Source organism: Miniopterus natalensis, chromosome 9, assembly GCF_054644295.1.
Source record: "Miniopterus natalensis isolate mMinNat1 chromosome 9, mMinNat1.hap1, whole genome shotgun sequence".
In the NCBI taxonomy this organism is placed as follows: domain Eukaryota; kingdom Metazoa; phylum Chordata; class Mammalia; order Chiroptera; family Miniopteridae; genus Miniopterus; species Miniopterus natalensis.
Window position 1 is genome coordinate 72,916,775 of NC_142089.1, and position 18,100 is coordinate 72,934,874.

General features: G+C 35.3%; 1 long non-coding RNA gene across 3 annotated transcripts in view; it reads right to left on the reverse strand.

Moving 5' to 3' along the window:
- Nucleotides 1–590: 590 nt before the first annotated feature.
- The window catches only part of LOC107529119 (uncharacterized), a 36,421-nt gene continuing 18,911 nt past the window's right edge, over nucleotides 591–18,100 (reverse strand). For 2 of the 3 annotated variants that reach the window (XR_001602425.2, XR_015714993.1), the window contains exons 2-3: nucleotides 8,979–9,066; nucleotides 591–2,104 (exon numbers count right to left, since the gene is read on the reverse strand). This is a non-coding gene — a long non-coding RNA (uncharacterized LOC107529119). Of the gene's footprint in view, nucleotides 2,105–3,766; nucleotides 3,855–8,978; nucleotides 9,067–18,100 lie in introns of those variants that run through there. The other variant, XR_001602426.1, reaches the window with a different exon arrangement.

The window sequence follows — 18,100 nt, forward strand, 5'->3', positions numbered from 1 at the left end:
TTCAGTTATTGAGGAGCTTTCTAGAATTCTTTGGTTATTAATTTCCAATTCAATTCTATTTTCAGAGAACATACTGTATAAGATTTGAATTCTCTTAAAAATAGAGAAAGCTGTTTTATAGCCCAAAATGAGATCTGTTCATTAATGCAATGAGTGGGCTTTAAAGAATATGTATTCTGCTCTTGTTGAGTGTAGTGTTCTGTAAATGTAAATCAAGTTGGTTGATAGTGTTGTTCAAACATTCTGTCTTGTCTGTTTTCCACCTAGTAGTCCTATAATTATTGAAAAGCAGTATTAAAATACCTGCTTGTGGATTCTTTTTCTCTTGCAATTCAATCACCTTCTTCATTTATTTTCAAAGTCTGTTATTCCCAGAACTGGATTGTGATGTCTGCAGAAACCGACTTTGTATGAGGTTAATACAGATACTCCTGCTTTCTTCTGATGAGAGCTGTTATGATAGGTCTCTTCTATCTTTTACTTTTATGTTTTTTATATATTTAAAGTGGATTTCTTATAGGCAACATGTAGTTGGGTCTTGGAAATTATTTTTTAATATGACACCAAAAACACAAACAACAAAAGCAAAAATCAACATAGGACTACATCAAACTTAAAACCTTTGCATAATAGAAGGAACAATTTTAAAAATGAACCACAACCTACATAATGTTTTGCAAACCATGTATCAGGTAATATTCCAAATACATAAAGAACTCAGTCAACATAATAACAACAGCAAAAAACAAAAATCTGACTAATAAATGGGCAGAGGGGCTAAAGAGATATTTTCCAAAGAGGTCATTAAAACAGCCAACAAACACATGAAAAGGCGCTGACCATCGCTGACCATCAGGAAACGCAAATCAAAACGGCAGTGAGACATCACCTACCACCTGTGAGAATGTCTGCCATGGAGAAGACAAGAGGTCACAGGTGCTGGTGAGAATGTGGTGGAAAGGAAACCCTGTACATTGCCGCTGCGCATGTTCATTAGCCCAACCACTATGGGAAGCAAAGTAGAGTCCTCAAAAAATTCAAAATAGATCTACCATACGATCCAGCAACTTTGCTTCTATGTATTTATCCAAAGAAAATGAAAAGAGGGTTTTGACAAGATATATGTACTCGTATGTTATTCACATTATTGACAATAGCCAAGATATTGCTCTTCAGTGGATAAATGGATAAAAAGGATATGGTACATATATACACAATAAAATGTTATTCAGTGATTACAAAGGACCTTGAGCACATTTTGCTAAGTGAGATAAGCCAGACAGAGAAGACAAGTACTGTATGACATCACATACATGTGGAATCCAAAAAGGTAAGCCTGTAAAAAATACAGTAAAATGGAGATTACCAGGGATGGAGGGGTGGATAAGACTGAAATTGTTTAAGGGTACAAACTTGTAACAACTGGTAAGTAAGCCAAAGTGATCTAATGCAGAGTATAATAAATATAGACAATAATGCACTATAATTATGTAATCTGATAAATATCACTATATGGCAATCATATTATAATATGTAAATATAACAAAGTAACATTCTAACACCTTAAACTTATACAATGTTACATGTCAAATTTATGTAAAAATGTTTAAAAACAGCTAAACTTGGAGATTTTTAAATAGTATGTCTACAAGAGCAAACATTAAAAAATATTTAAAATTTATATTTCTAAATAAAGTCAATGACCATTTTACCACAATTTAAAAAACAAGAACTTCCTTTTCCCATCTCCAAAAAATATATAAGGATGAACTAATACAATATGTATAAAGTAATTATCCTAGTGCATAAAAATAAGTACTAGAAATTATTACTTCTAAAACCGAAAGTCTCTTTCAAGGCATCAAAAACAAAGTTCAATATCAAACAAATAATGAATGGCATTAAGGATTCTTATGAACACATTCATGCTAATTTTTCTGGTGCATGTTTTATAGGTTTATTTGCTATTCCTTGTTGTGACCTAAAATCTCTTTGTGCTTCAGAAAGAGCTACTTGCTATTTTGTGTTGCACTCAGTCCAGAACTGGTTGGAATTCATCAGCTGTGGAGAGGAGCTGGCTCCCTGTGGTTTCTCACCCTTGCCCCTATAAAAAGAGTAATGACAATAGTGTCTTAGAACTCCAGTATTATTTTTTCAGAATGTTACATGTGAAGGGAAAGTCTATTCTCAACCCTAGACATCTCCTCCCCTCCTAGTTAAAATTCCCATCAGCTGGGACAGCAGACTTCTTGCTTATGCTCCAGCAGCCAACTTCTTGGGGGCAAAGTTCACTTTATCAAATTTGACAGTAAGTTACAACAAATGGAAAATACTCGGAATTCTCATTTAGTAAAACAATAAATAATAAACAGAACAAAGAACTCAAGATTTATACTTAGTAAAGCAAAAAACAAAAAATTTTACTATCTTAGAAGTTTTCATTTATTCAAATGGACCTGTCAAAATATTTGTTATCTTTTAAGAATTAATAATGATGCTGTCTTGTTACCTTCTAAACTATGCCAAGTCCTTTGCGGTTAAGAGTTCTTTATTTTGACTCGAAGAGTAATCCTTAACTCAGAGGAAGAGGGAGGAACAGCTGTGCTGCTGACAGCTAACAGCTGATTCATAGCCTGACCGGATTTTGGAAGAAAGTCTCTTTATGGGGAAAAAATGTGGTCAAGATGTCATCAGAAAAGAATATTCGTTATTATGGCTGGACTACCTTTGTGTCTTAGCAGATAACGGAGGACTTAAGTGGGGAAATCTGAAGATGTCATTCAAGTGGAGAGTTTGGGTTTTGAGTTTTTAAAATGGCAACCAGTAAAGAGCTGTTAGGTGGTAGTGGGGGTGGATGGTGATGACGTCATGTGTTTCTCTAGGTTGAAACATTTAGGGTTTTATTAGAACAATGGTTTATACTCTTAATTACAACAGCACAAGGCTCTTTGCCAATGCTTTTTTTTTGGTGAGCAACTTGCATATGACTTTGGTCAAACTCTTTTAAATGATTCTGCAACTCTGTCTTACCTTCTGGAAACTTGTCATGATTATAAAATGTACCTCAAAACACCATTAGTTGATAAGTATTAATCTGTTAGAGTTGTGATTAAAATAGAGACTGGGGTACTTATTATGGTAATATTGGGAAAGGAGGAATTTTGGCATAAGGTGAATCCTAACATAAAATTTTAAACCTTAAATTTAATTTTACAATAATTCAAGTAATTTAAAGATTTAAATAATTTGGAGACTATTTTTTGGTTAATGGTGTCATTGATTTAAACCAATTTTATGAAACATTTCATATAATAAAATGAAATAAAAGCTTAAGACTATTACTACCCTGGAAAAGATTTAACAACATATTGTCTATTTCTATATTTTTCTAAGACAAGCATACAATTCAAGTAATTGGATCAGTTGGAATAACTACCGTAAAGACAATGATAATAATAATGTACCAAGAAGCTGTACGAAAATTTTTTGTAAGAAGATAAGCATTTTAGTAATACCTATCCGCAGTGTTTTCATTTGGTGAGGCATGGGTCATCTGAAGATACAAGCTCCTTCTGACAAGAGCCAAGCTAATACGAACCCACATAAATGAATTAATGTCCCTTCCTTCACTGAGCCGTTGGGCAATAGTATGGGCAAAAAGAAGAAACATGCAGGTCAATTCAGACAGATAATTACAGAGAGTGGGCTGGAGGGAGCGGGCACTCCCCGGGCTCCTCTGGCTCGGCTCACTCCAGTTCTGCAGTCCCCGGTCCCCATGTTCCCTTCACGGCTCTGTGGCTGGTGAATTCTCAGGGCAGGCGGCTCAATATGAATTCCCGGTGACCATAAAAGAACTGGAAGACAGTGGGCTGAATTTAAATGCCAGAGGTGTTTTGATTGACTAGTGCTGTGTTCTTCAAAAAATCTGAACTGGTACGTCTTTATGGAGGTCCCCGGTCTCCATAGCCTCTCACATGCTCTAATGCCTCCCCAAGCTGCTTTTCACACCAATGTGCCCTGCCCAGCCCCAAAGACACTGGTGATTGGGCCCCCTGCAGAAAAAAACACTGCTCTGCTGGCTCTATTGCCATGTCATCCCCTTGGCAGTTTATCAAAAGCTCGTCACATTGTCCCTTCAATCACAGTAACTCACTTGAGACCACCTCAAAAAAAAAAAAAAAAAAAAATTAACAGGTGGAACCTATTGGAGGTGAAGACAACTAACAAACATTATTAAAAATATTGTTAAAAATATGCAGATGGTTTGAATGAAGATATAGCATGTTTCTGAATAAAAAATTTTTTTATTTAAAATATTTTTCATTGAGGTATAATTTAAATACCATAAAATTCACCCATTTTAGGTGTACAACTCAATGATTTTTTAATACATTTATGGACTTTACCTATCATAACCCAGGTTTATTTTTAATCTTCCTACAATTGTATTCAAACTTCCAAAAGGAATTATTTTGGGGGGAGTGGAGTTTGACAAAATGATTCTAAGATTCATTTGAGAAAACTGTGTAAAAGTGGACAAAAATTTTTGAGAAAGCACAGTACTCTACAAATAATATCCTAAAAAGAGCAACCTAAAAAAATCAACAAATACACTGTAAAGCTGTAATTATCAAGGTTATGTGATACTGGCCCAAAGTTGATCAATATCATCACAAAATGGATCCCAGGATATATAATAATTTTTAATTGATAAATGTAACTTAAAAATTAACTCAAAAAAATTAATAGTAAAGGAAATTTTATTTAATAAAATAGTACTTATTATTTTAATTTGGGAACAATTTTTTTTTCACTCTCAATTTATATCTTTGTCCCACATGTACTCCAAATCATTTAAAGACTTGAATAAAATTATAATAGGTTTTTTAAAGCATAAAGGAATAAAAGTCATAAACTTGATCATTTAAGTATCTATATACATAAGGACATTGAAAAAAAATAGCAAGAATGGTAGGAAAGATTTTATAATAAATAGGACATTGTTTATAAGCTTAATATCGAGAAAACAGTAACAAGTCAACAAGAAAAGTACAGATCTCAGTAGAAAAATAGGTGTCAGTGTTTGGAGTCTTCATAAAACAATATGAAGACAAAGTTTAGTGTTTGAGAAATTTTTTGGAAGGGTTTTTAGACTCATCTATAGAAGAGGGGACAGGAAAGAATTAGGTAAAGGAAGAAATGGAGTTTTGATATAAGCCTGACAAGTAACTAACCCTACGTTGGGGGTGGGAGAGGAAAAAGGTTGAGTTCTGGAGCTAGAATGGCATCAGAATTGTCCCAAGTGGAACCAAGATGTCCATTCCCTTTTACCTCCATATCTGTAACTCACAGTATGTGGGGCACACTGGCAGGGGACATGGCCTCCAGCTAGTCAACTTTTGCAGCTAAAGTAATCCCTGAGGGCTGTCTACTGACAGCACAGCCAGCTCCTCCAGCAACAAGCCTTTGAAGTGGGCCCTTGGGCAGGTCATCTCCATGCCAAGCACAGTGGGTAAAGAACATGACCACGCAATTAGTAATCATACAGGAATAAAGGGGAAATATGAAGCAATGTTCAAATTCACTAATAATAAATTAATGCACATCAAAATATTGATGATATACCATCTTGCCTATCAAATTATCAATCAGTTGCAATATTAATAACAGCAGTTACTGTGTACTTATTGTCTGCCATGTCCTATATTAAGAGCTTTAAATCTATTTTCCCATTTAATTCTCACTACTACTGGGTATTCTTGGTAGAGGTAATATTAGAGATAATTGGAACAAAACTGAGATTTTTTTTTCCTGACAGGTTTGAGATAAACACAGAGAGATGAGCAGTGCTTTTAACCACTCATTATGCAGCTTTCTACAAATTTAAAATAATCATTCAATTTAGGTTCTTCAGTGACAAATTCACTAATGTTGTCACCATTCTGAATCTGAAATATTGACTGTGGCAATAACAGCTGATACGTCTTAGCAAAAATGTGTACTGTTCCATTCTGTAGACGGCATTTTCCACAGGAAGTTGAACAGCCCATCAGATTATTGGCCAAGGGCACTGTTTTTCACATTTCATTAAGGGTTGTTCTACTTTCCCTTTCTTATCTCCCAGAACAAATGGGATGTTTCAAGCTTTGAAGCGAGTTGGTGCCATGGCTGAACCAGAGAGTAGAGCTGCCCCTCAGTGTTTGGAAGTCTGAATGTTATGGGGAGCCCACCCTAACTTGGCCATGGAGTCCTGATGGCCTGAGCCCCCCTGGTTTGTGAGCTGCCCCTTGTGTTGATTTCTCAGTGTGCTGCAGAGAGAGTGCCGAAGGGCACATCCCTCCCACATCTGCCAGTGACAGCTACTGCCCGGTCACGGCGATCTTCAAAACTATTCAGAGCCCCAGCAACTGTTTTAATAAAGTGGTGAGGACATGTCATGGCAAATGTATGTATTGCTTGTTGATAAACTGTATCCAAGGACAACTGTTACTTCTGAACTGTATTTTTTAGCATGAACTACTACATTTTCCCGAGGCCAAACATCAAAATTGCTTTTTTCTCAATAATAGTTATCATCTGGTTGTAGTTTCTGAATTTCATGCTACTGGATTTAGAACATCATCCTATCACAAGGTAGCAATTTATTTGGCAGAATCTGTATTTTGCTTCCTTTAATCTACAAACTGATGGTGGCTATTACCCCCCATAAACTGAACTGACTTGGAAATGGTTGGAACACTTAGTCGGGTTTAATGGCTAGATCCAAATGGAGTCCCACTTCTCAGGTATTTCTGGGACACACTTTAATGCAGTACCCCAGATAAATCTTCTTTGAGGTCATTAAAAATATCAAAGACAAGTATCACATGACCTCACTTATATTCACTTATATGTGGAATCTAATGAACAAAATAAACAAACGACCAAAATAGGTCCGGAGGCATGGAAGCATATAACAGCCTGACAGATCTCAGAGGGACGGGGGGAGGGGGGGCAGAAAATAACCAAAGAACTTATATGCATATACGCATAACCCATGGACACAGGCAATAATAGTGCCGTGAAGGCCTGGGGTGGGGCGGGAACTGGGTAAGGGCAGGCAATAAGGGAGAAATGGGGAACATCTGTAATACTCTCAACAATAAGGATTTTTTAAAAATATCAATCTTGATTAAACCAAGAGGTGCCAATGGAAGATTTTATAATAAATTTTATATATAATGAAATCCTACAACACAGCTCAGAAAAATAAATATTAATCAGTGTTAACCCAGTGGCTCTGCAGTATAAGCAGGCATAACATCATGTCTAAGTTTGCCCCGTAGTCCTAGACAAGGACATATAGCTCCTTCATGATAGAACCACTCTTTGAAAAAGACAGTGGGCTCTGTCATCGCCAATAGGCAGCTCCAGGGAAGCTCTAATTCCAGGAAGAACATTAGAGCCCACAGGGAGATAAAAGCAGCTGGTTAAGGAGAGACCTAAAAATCCCTGGCAGCTGCTAATGGGCCCAGGCCATGCTGAGCTCAGGTGAGAGCCCTTGGTAACAAGACCCACCTCCAAGACCTTAAGACTTGAGGAGCAACCAACAGACCACTGGGATTGTTAGCTCTTTTCAGTGGAAACTTGTGTTTCTCCCATGGTGGAAGAGTGAGAAAAAATATAAGAAGCAAGGGAAATAAAAAAGAATACAAGAGGAGGAAAGGAAAAACTAAAGGGAGAGCACCCATTATTTTCAGCACTAAATTATATATAATATATTGACTTTACAGTGCTGCTTCATTTAATCTTCACACCACCCCTAAGAGTATTGATATAATCTTCATGTTATGCATGAGGAAACTGAAAGTCAAAGAGACTGGAAAAAAACACACCACTTGCCAAATATCAAATAGTTCATAAGAGTCAACATCAGGCCTGTGAATTTTTACCATACACAGCCCTTCCCATCTGCTCCACTTGCTCTGTATAACCAAGGATTTGTTTGCTTTTTGCCCCACAAATTTTCTGTGTGAGTAGAATAGTAATTATCTTCTGGGAGGTATATCTTTTGAGATTAGTGTTCTAGAGAAGCTGCATTGTCGGCAAAGGAGTTTCACAAATGCAGTGCCCATTGGAGTGGCTGGGGTCCGGGCAGCTCTAAGTATCGAAACCTAACTCCCAACCTCGTTGTTCAGCAAGGCCTCTCCGACACTCTGCCCCCTCCTACCTTAGTCCTTCGGGTGATCTATTAAATGGCTGTCCCCCACATGTCATTTCCTAGTGCAAGATATTTATCACTTCTTTAAACTGTGTCTTAGTCATTACGCTTCTCCTCTCCCGAGCTTCTAGTATAACTTTCTCATGCTCTTGTTAATGCAATTTATTCACTGTTACTAAAGGCAGGACCCATAAGCTGAGCGATGAAGAGAAAGAAAGAAGGCACCGGATAAAAGAAGCGAGAGGGGGGGGGGCAGGAGGGAGGGAGGGAAGAGGGGGGCGAGCAAGCGAGAAAGTGAAGGCAGAGGCGGCAGGGCGGCAGGGGGACGGTCGCAACTCTCCTGAATCCTGTTAGATTGTTTTCCCGCCTACAAACCTTTTTATTTTTTTATCACAGAAGTTTTAGAAATTGAATTTTCAATACCTAGTCCAATTCTTTACTGTATATATGTAAGTAGAAACTTCACCAATATCATTGACTTGGGTGGGTTTGAGTCTGCTCTTTTCCGCACACACGGCTGTGTTTTCGCCGTGAAGCCATAATCTAGGCTTCTCAGGAACAAACTGGGGAAATACACACCGAGAGCCAAGATTTGCCGTTCAGATGTTTTCCTTAACTACTTAAGCATTATAAAATATATTATACATTGTTTTACTCAACAATATTAGTAAAACTTCTGATGATAATCTAAAAAATAAGAAATACTTCAAGTTTAATCAGCAAGAGTATCTTTTTGCGCAAGTAAAACTTCTGTCCCTGGGATTCTGAGTGAACTTACAGGCGCAGAAAGCCAGTTCCTTGAGACTTCCAGCTGTTTAATGGGACTACTGTAGAGACCGTCAGGATTCCCTTTGTCTTCCTATATTCTAAAATGAAACAGAAACATAGTGTTTGCAGAAACATAGTGTTTGAATCTTTAAAGCGAGCAAAGCAATTTTCTGATGCTTTTTAGAAACAGTGTTTATGTAAACTATTTCTAAAACTAAAATGGAGAGAAAATCAGTTTACTGCAAGATGCATGACCTTCAAATGAAAAGTAAATGATAGTTGTAAAGGGTGTTCCCCTGCTTCATGCTTACTTTATAATTAAGATAAACCTCAAACAGAAGCTTTAGAGCAACACACACACACACACACACACACACCTGACATAAACTACTGCATTCCACTGTCATGAAAAATATAAAGCTGTCCCAAGGGCAAGTAGAATGAGCTTCTCAGCTACTCTTCTGGGCTTCAGTATGGCATCTTGACAAGTAGATAATCTTCAGTACACAAAACAACTCCACAAGTAAAAACCAGTTCAAAGACACCCTTTGCAGAAAGTCAGTTCTTTATTCTGACACAACATTATGTAAGCCCTGGATTAGAATCTAAATTTGTGAAAGACGTTCCAGTAAATTGTCTCTGCTCTCTTTTTCTGGGATGTCTTTCTTTGGGTGCTCTAATTAAATTAATTACATTTTTAACATAGCTGTCATGATTTTGAAGTGTTACTGTTTGTCTTTCTTGCAATATTAAACAACAAACCATATTTCAAAGGGTTAAGCATATTCCACCTGCAAAAAGGTAATGAGGAATGTGTGAATATTGCTTGAACAGAAAAGGTTATAAAAGATGTTGCTACTGTGCCCATGTTTAACTATTTTTAGTAAAATATTTAAATAGCTCCAACTGAAGTCATAGTAACACATTAAAGATTGTATGCTTCATGATGATTATAGCTTTGTTGGGTTATTAAAGCAATAGACTGTCTTTCATCACACTGAATTCCTTTTTTGTTCAATTTTCTTCCTGCTCAATATGTCTTTATATTCTATTTGAAATACAGATCTATATTTTTCATTTCTAAATCATTTTATAGCTTCCTAAACTTACCTAAAGTATTGCTTACTTCAAAATTGAGATGCTTTTATTATTCAAGGTATTTGATTCATGTGTATATGATTTTTGGATTTTCTAATGTATTAGAATGATACATAATAAAGAGACTAATGTTAATGTCAGGTGACCGTTTTTTTTTGTTTAATGTGCTAAGTAATCAAATTAACTATGCATACAATTAGTAGTTAGGAGATACACAAAACAAAAAATTCTAAAATATGACATCAAAAATACAAAATGTAGGAGGGGAGAGTAAAAATGTAATGCTTTTAGAATGTATTCAAACTTAAAAGCCTATCAACTTAAAAGAGTGTATATATATGGGGGGGGGTGGGAGAGAGGAGAGAGTCTATATATTTATATATATGTGTGTATATATATACACATATGTATATATATACACACACACACACATATATATATATAAAGCTCATGGTAACCACAAACCAAAAATCTATAAAATATACACAAAAGATAAAGAAAAAAGAACCCAGCATAACACTAAAGAAAACCAGCAAACCATAAGGAGAGAGACCAAGAGCATAAGAAATGAACAGAGAAGAACTACAAAAACAACCAAAAACCAATTAAAATAAAATTGCATAAGTATGTATCTATCCATAACTACTTTAAATGTAAAAGGATTAAAATCTCTAATCAAAAACATAGGGTAGCTGAATGGATAAAATACAACCCATGTATATGCTTCCTACAAGAGAATCACTTCAGATCAAAAGACACAAACTGTAAAAAGAGACAAGAAGAGCATCCATATATAAACACACCCAACATAGAAGCTCCTAAATATATAAAGCAAGTATTAAGGACATACATGGAGAAACTGAGATTATTCTAATAGGAAATTTTAATATCCCACTTACATTAATGGACAGATCATCCAGTAAAAGAGCAGTAAGGAAACATTAGTCTGAAATGGCACATCAGAGGAGAGGACCTTAATAGATGTAATAGATCATTTCACTCCAAAACTGCAGAATACACATTCTTTTCAAAGGTACATAGAACATTCTCCAGGATAGATCACATCTTAGGCCACAAAACAAGCCTCAATAAATCAAGACTGAATTCATATCAAGCATCTTTTCTAACCACAACAGTATAAAACAAGAAATCAATTACAACAAGAAAACTGAAGAAATACAAACACATGTAGACTAAACAACATGCTAGTAAACAACCAATGGGTCAGAGAATAAATTAAAGAGAAAAATTAAAAGATATCTTGAAACAAATGAAAATAGAAACATAACTCTCCCAAATCTAGGGGATGCAGCAAAAGCATGTCCAAGAGGGAAGTTCCTATCAGTACAGGCCTTCTTAAGAAACAAGAAAAATCCCAAATAAACAATCTACCTACACCTTAAGGAACTACAAAAACAAAAACAAATTCCAAAATGAGTAAAAGGAAGGAAACAATAAAGTTCAGAGCAGAAATAAATAAAATAGAAACTAAAGAATCAGTAAAAAAAAAAAAAAAAATGATGATACTAAGAGTTGATTCTTTGAAGAGAAAAACAAAATTAGTAAACCTTTAGTCAAATTCGTCAATAAAAAAAAGAGAGAGTACCCAAATAAATAAAATCAAAAATGAAAGAGAAGTTATAACCAGCACCACAGAAATACAAAGGATAATAAAAGAATACTGTAAATACGTATATGCCAAAATATTGGACAACCTAGAAGAAATGTATATAAATTTCTGAAAACATACAACTTTCCAAGACTGGACCAGGAAGAAATAGAAAATCTGAGCAGACCAATTACTAACAATGAAATTGAATCAGTAATCAAAAAATTTGCAACAAACAAAAGTCTAGGGCCAGACAGCTTCACAGGGAATCCTTCTAATGCCATTCCAAAAATTACACTTCCAAACTCATTCTAAAAGTCCAGCATTACCCTAACAAAACCAGACAAAAATGCAACAAAAAAGAAAAAATTACAGACCAACATCCCTAATAAATAAAGATGTAAAAAAATCTCAGCAAAATATTAACAAACAAAATTCAATAATGCACTAAAGAATCATACACCATAATCAAATGGGATGTAGTCCAGGGATACAAGGATGGTTTAATATACATAAATCCATCAACATGCTACAGCACATTAATAAAACCAAAAATGAAAATCATGACCTCAATAGATGCAGAAAAATTATTTAACAAAATTCAATATTCATTTATGATAAAAACTCTCAATAAGGTGGGTATAGAGGGAACATACCTGAACCTAATAAAGGCTATAAATTACAAACCCACAGCAAAGATTATACTCATTGGTGGAAAGCTGAAACTTTTTCCTCTAAAAGACAAAGATGCTCCCCTCACCACTTTTATTCAATATAGTACTGGAAGTCCTACCCACAGCAATCTGCAAGAAAAGAAATAAAAAGAATCCAAACTGGAAAAGAAGATGTAAAGTTGTCACTATATCCAGATGGCATTATGCTATATAGAGGTAATCCTGAAGATGCCAACAAAATCTATAAAAACTAATAAATTCAGTAAAGTTGCAGGATACAAAATTAATATACCAAAATCTTTTGCATTTCTATACACTAATAATCAGCTATCAGAAAGAGACATTAAGAAAACAATTCCATTTACAATCACTGCAAAAAGAGTAAGTTAACCAAGGAGGTGGAAGATTTGTACTCTGAAAACTATAAGACATTGATAAAAGAAATTGAGGATGACACAAATAAATGGAAGGATATACTGTGCTCATGGACTGGAAGAATTCATATTATTAAAGTGTCCATACTACCCAAAGCAACTTATAGATTCAATGCAATTCTTATCAAAATATCAGTGGCATTTTCACAGAACTAGAACAAATAATTCTAAAATTTATATGGAACCACTAAAGAACCCAAACACCCAAAGTAATCATGAGAAAGAACAAAGTGGGAGGTATCATGCTTCCTGATTTCAAACCATGTACAAATCATGTACAAAAATAAACTAAAAATGAATTAAAGGCTTAAAACATAAAAACCATAGAAGAAAACATAGGGAGTGAACTCTTTGGTATTAGTCTCACCAATATTTTTTTGGATACATTTACCCAGGCAATGAAAACAAAAGTAAAAATAAACAAATGAGACTACATCACACCAAAAAGCTTTCCAACAGTGAAGAAAACCATGGACAAAATGAAAGGACAACTTAATGAAAAAAGATATTGCAAATCAAATGCCTGGTAAGGAACTAATATCCAAAATATATAAACAACTCATACAACTCAACATAAAAATAACAATCCAATTGAAAAATGGGTAGAGGACCTCAATAGCCATTTCTCCAAAGAAGGCATAAAGCTGAACCACAGCCATGAAAAGATGCTCAACATCACTAATCATCAGAGAAATGCAAATCAAAGCTACAATGAGATACCCCCTCACCCAGTCAGAATGGCTGTTGTGAAAAGGCAAGAAGCTGGAAAAAGGGGAATCTTCATACACTGTTGGTGGGATTGTAAATTGATAAAACTGTTATGAAAAACAGTATGGAGATTACAAAAACTTAGAAATAGAACTAACAGATGACCCAGCAATTCCATTTCTGAGTATTTATTCAAAGAAACACTAATTGGAAAAGATTGTGGACCCCTATGTTCGTTGCAGTGTTATCTACAACAGCCAAGATATGGAAGCTACCAAGTGTCCATCAATAGAAGACTGGATAAAAAAGGCATGGTACATATATACAATGGAATATTATTCAGCTATAAAAAAGAAAGAAATCTTACCACTTGCAACATGGATGGACCTATAGCATACTGTGAAAGACAAGCACTGTGTGATTTCACTTACACATGGAGTGTAAAATAAAAACAAATGAACAAACAAAACAAAACAGAATCTGACTCATAGATACAGAGAACAAATGGATGGTTGCCAGAGGGGATGTGTGTGAGGGGATGAGTGGGAAAGGTGAAGGGAAATAAAAGGTACAGACTTCTAGTTATCAACTAAGTCATGAGAGAACACAGTCAATAACATCATAACTTGCATGTTGACAGGTGGTTACTAGACTTATCGTGATCACATCATGAGGTATATAAAGTCAAATCAGTGTGATGTACATCTGAAACTAATATAATGTTGTATATCAACTATACTTTTAAAAAAATTAAAACATAAATTTAAAATAATAATTTTTTAAAAAAAAGAACTGTCAACTTTTCTTGGCCTAGTTAATGTTCTCTTTGCTCAAACATTGAAACTTAGAGCTGGAGTCATTTCCTACAGGGAGTTCCCCATATACACCAAGTGCAGGCTATTTCCTTTCTATTTGTCCCCATAAGACCAGGATATAAGATCTTCAATCCTAACATAGTGCCTAGTTCATAATAAGCATTCAATAAATGTTTACTGTTGAACTGTTTATTAATAATCTTAAAATTGGTACTGGAGGTAATAATAATAGCTAACAGTTACTTTCTAGGTAACCAGTAATGTGCTGAGCAATTATTATGAATTACTTTCTTTTATCCAGAGGGCCTCCATGTGAGTTTTCCAGACCAGCAGGTCAACAAGGCCTGGCATCTTGATAGAAATGTAAATTCCTGGGTCCTACTTCAGATCTGATGAATTCGGAACTCTGGGGTTGGGTCCTTGTAGTCTGTGTTTTAATAAGCCTTCCAGATGATTCTATGCCTGCTAAAGTTTTAGAAATACTGCTCTAAGATGAAATGGGTGTTTTGTTGCCTAACAAGAATTGTTTTGTAAAAATAAATCTTGTTACATGAAAAATGTCCCTTCTAAAAGAATCACAAAGATCCCTATTGTCTTCTAATTTTAGTCTGCAGGCTCTTCTAAGAGAAGAGAGAAAAGAGTCTGTTAACTTTTACTGCTGTTTGTTTTCATTGTAATTCGCTAATTAAAGTTATTGGATTGTGTGCCCACCACCCAGAGTCAAATCTTCTTTCATTGTCATATATTTGAACCCCTTTGCCCTTTACTATTCAATTAAAAAAATAAAATAAGTTATTGGAACAAACTTAAAACATCCTTATACAATGAGAATTTGTTTAAATTAGTGTTTCTATAACTCATTCCAACTTTATTGTCCATATAAGTGGTCAAACAGTGCACAAATTGTGTCATGGCATAGTTATATAGTTGGTACAAATTCTAAATTTACTGATACTGCTCACTAGCAATTTAGCAGTCAACACTGCAATCCCGAAGTGGTTTTGTCCAGTAAAAGAATTAAAATGTCGCAACTGGTTTCTGTTTTCCCTGATGGTGACTACAAGCCTACATTGCTACATTTTCCCCCTAACAGTGTGAGAAACTGAAGAAGGCCAAATTGTCAACGTCCTATCATTTGTCATGAACAAACTTCTTTTGAGAAAAGGTTGTGTATAAAGAATTATGTATTGCTGTATAACAAACCACCCTAAAACTTTTGAATTTAAAGCAAAAGACTAATATAATAAATAATAGCATTTTTGCTCACAAATCAGCAATTTGAGTAGGGTTCAGAATGGCTCACTTCTCTCTGCTCCAGACAATGGGAGCGGGGGCAGCCGCACTAGGGCCCAAGTATACAATTCCCAGGGAGCTCCTCACATGGCTGGTAAACTGCTATTAACTCTCAACTAGCTCGGCCAGGGGCCTCTATTCCTTTTCATATGGATCCCTCCACAGGGCTGCTTGGGTTTCCACATAGGATGGCAGTTGGAGTCCCAGGGCAAGGATTCCAAGGCGCGGGAAGCAAAAGCTACTTGTCTCCTAAAGTCTTGGTCACAAAACCATCACCAGTTCCTTTCACTCTGTACTACTGGTCAAGTAGTCACAGAGCCTACCTAGGTCCCGGGGAAGGATCACAGACCCCCACTTGTCGATGGGAGGAATCTCAAAGAATTTGTGGCTATCTTGAATGTGCCACAAATTGTTTATTAGCTTAAATATAGTATAGATTTTGAGCTAAACATATTTCAAGACTTCTTTGGATATGTGTTTTTTCTTTTAGGTTCTTTATAAAAGTGTTCTTACTTTGAAGTTAAAGGAGAGTGAAAAGAAGAAAAAATAGAAAAACTAAATATCCTCAAGAATAAAAAATAGAGAGAAAAAGTTGAACACTAGCATCACCTACTAAAACTAGGTCTGTAACTGGGCAAACGGTAAACAAGGAATTCACAGTGGGTCACCTGGTCACTTACCCCTGTCAGGTCTGAGTACAGTTAGGCATCATGAGGCAAGCAGGCCTAATTCTTAGCGTTCTGGTGTCTTAGTGAGAGTGAGTGGATATATAAACGCAGCTAGTCTCAACTCAAAATAAAAAGGGAAAAGAGTGCACTTATTAATACCGAAATACCTAAATCCCTCAGTAATAGATGTTTAACTTTTATTGAATTATTCAGAAATTTTTTTCTTAATTCTCTACTCCACATAATCTTTGGAGTACAAAATAATTTAGGGAAACATTTTAGATGAATTTTAAGTGTTACCAAATATACCAGCTATAGAGTAAGAACAGGACAGTAGAAGAGAGCAATTTAAGGGGCTGATTCATTCCTAATTTAGACAAAATAAAAACTTATATGAATAAAAGAAATATTTGGGTTTGCAATTAATTGTGTGGAGCAGTTAAGAAATATTCTTATATCAGAGGCAAAGTTTACACCCTAAATCATAAGGTGGGTCTACAAGTTGTTTTGTTACTGATTTGCAAATCCATTGGTAAATGCTTTGACTTAACAGAGACTGACCATCAGTTGGCAAGTCACTCATTAAATTTTATAAACACACCACATCTAAGAGAAACCAGCAACATCAAGGAGTAAATAAATGAAGAGAGAATTCATTGCCGAAACATCTGTAATTTTACAAGGTAGCATTCAAGAACTATGCATTATTTTAACTATTACATTGTTGAGTGGTAATTTGAACTAAAAAAGTTTCTTGGAGTCAAGGCACTTATGCTTCAGATGCAGTCAGCTGCTTCCCTCTTCTGGCCAAAGGTGGAGGACAGCTGGATTTTTACTGTTGAACCTGAGTAGGCTTGTCCTCACAATCAACTCTAAAATGAGGTCTTACACAATGAAAATGTACTATGCTTTCAATCACCAGATAAAAGAATATGATTCAGAAGCCATAGGTTAAAATACCTAGGAATTATTCTGTAGGGAAGTCCACTGAGCTTTTCCTTTGTAAGATTTAAATTTTCTGCAGTGTATACACGATTTAAACGTGTTTGCTAGTCTTCGGACTAAGAAACAAGGGGTTTCTTTGCACTGAGGTCACTGGGGGTTAATATATTTTGATTGTCAACTGAAATGATTCATGGGTAGTGGAATGAGCACTGGTGGTTCTTACAGGGGAGGAGAAATTACCAAGATAAACTCCAGAGATTTCTACCGCAGCTCACAGAAGGAAATGCAGTGTTTCTGCAGGATCTTGCTGATACCTGCAAGCCTTATGAAGGACGACCACAAGATTAAATCATGAGATTTATAAACTCAAAGATATGTTTCTTGTTTGGAATAATTTAAATCTCCCTGTGGGTCTGTCTATTTTGGACCAAAAGAAAATACATTAATGAAAATTTCAAGAGGAAATAAATTTTCACAAAAAGGTTTTTATAAAGTGCTCTTTGCCTAATTTATTTAATTACAAATCTGGGTAATAGCCATCTTTATCGATAAATATCACTCCACATGTCACTCAAAGGAATAAAGCCTAGGATAATAAATTCTATCAAAATTAAGATTTGTAGACACATGTGCTGTGAAATATTAAGAAATAAAAAGCAACTAAAGGAACTGAACTTACTGATTTGAGAATATCTAAATGCAAACGATAACTGAAATTACTAGGGATTTTTGTGAATAAATAGATTTTCACATTTTACCTGTTGGTGGTGCAAATTATATAAACAGATGTCCAATTATTAACCATCCTTGAGTTCCAGGAATAAATCCTTAGCCACATGTCATCATTGATTTTAGCACTAAAATGCATTTGCTTATATTTTATTTAGC